We start from the raw sequence: 1,173 nt of genomic DNA, 5'->3' as shown, positions 1-1,173 counted from the left end.
GCAACTGATCTGATCTGAACACCTATCCTTCTGAAACTATTCCAAAAAACTGCAGAGGAAGGAACACTCCCAGTCACATTCCATGAGGCCACCATCACCTGATACCAAAGCCAGACAAAGATATCAAAAATACCTTCTGGTTTTATCTCCTTTAATACGACTTTTAGGTGTTCGCTGGAAGATAGGCAGGGAAAGGGAAGTTGGAGGGAGCTGCAACCTCCACCATCAGCCTGACAGTTTTGAAGTGGCCTCTTGATATGGAAGCTCTGCAGTGTTGAGTGATTTAGCCCAGGGAGAAGAGTGAAACTGGACTTAAAACACTGCATCCTTATCATTCCACAGTCAGCCTGACTCTAATAAATGTCAAGCTTATCTGAGTAGCTGCTCGTCTATAACTCAGGATTCATCCACAGCACACTTTGTCAAGTTGAAAAGAGCTAAGAGATCATCCTGCTCGAATCAGAGATAAGAAACGGAGGCCCAGAGTGTTGCCTTCTCTGCCCACACACTATGAATTGTGGTTAGCTGAGGCTAAACTCTAGGTCTGCTCATTCTGTACTGTTTCTCATAGTGGTAGCAACTTGTTGAGATTTCTGTAAGACCCACAAACATCAAAGAAGTTTATAGCTTAAAAAATTCTTCATATAGATCAGAGTTTTCTCCTTAGGAAAGACTCAAAAGGTGCTTGGGAGGGGCAAGCAGACACATGATCTACAAGCTCTGTATCTCTCTCTCTCTCTCCTGTTTCCCTCTGGTTTTCATTTGGCTCAGTGATCTCATCCAAGGGAGTTTTGGTGTGTTGGGACCACAGTCTCCCTGTAGTGAGATGTCAAGCAAGTCTTTCCGACACTGCCTCAAAGAGTGGCCTCTGTAGGGGAAGTTCAAAGGCTTTCTAAAGGACTTGGAATACCTGCCCAGGCTAGGATTGACTTGGCTTGCAGATGAGTGGTATACAGGAGTGTTCTTCTGAGAGTATAGATACATGACTCATAGCTTGAGGCAGATGATAGACGATTTCCTCCATAAAAATACTTTATAAGGAAATTACGGTGAAGACTTGATAATCCCCATGGACAGGAGGGAGCGGGGGCTGGGATGAATCAGTGAGACAGCTGCATTGTAGCAGACCAGCTGAGGGGTGCTTACCCTGAAGTCTGTTCTGCCAGTAGCTCC

Source organism: Bison bison, unplaced genomic scaffold (assembly GCF_000754665.1).
Source record: "Bison bison bison isolate TAMUID 2011002044 unplaced genomic scaffold, Bison_UMD1.0 scf7180017864039, whole genome shotgun sequence".
NCBI lineage: Eukaryota > Metazoa > Chordata > Mammalia > Artiodactyla > Bovidae > Bison > Bison bison.
The sequence above is the reverse complement of the archived record's forward strand: the minus strand, read 5'-3'. Positions refer to the sequence as shown.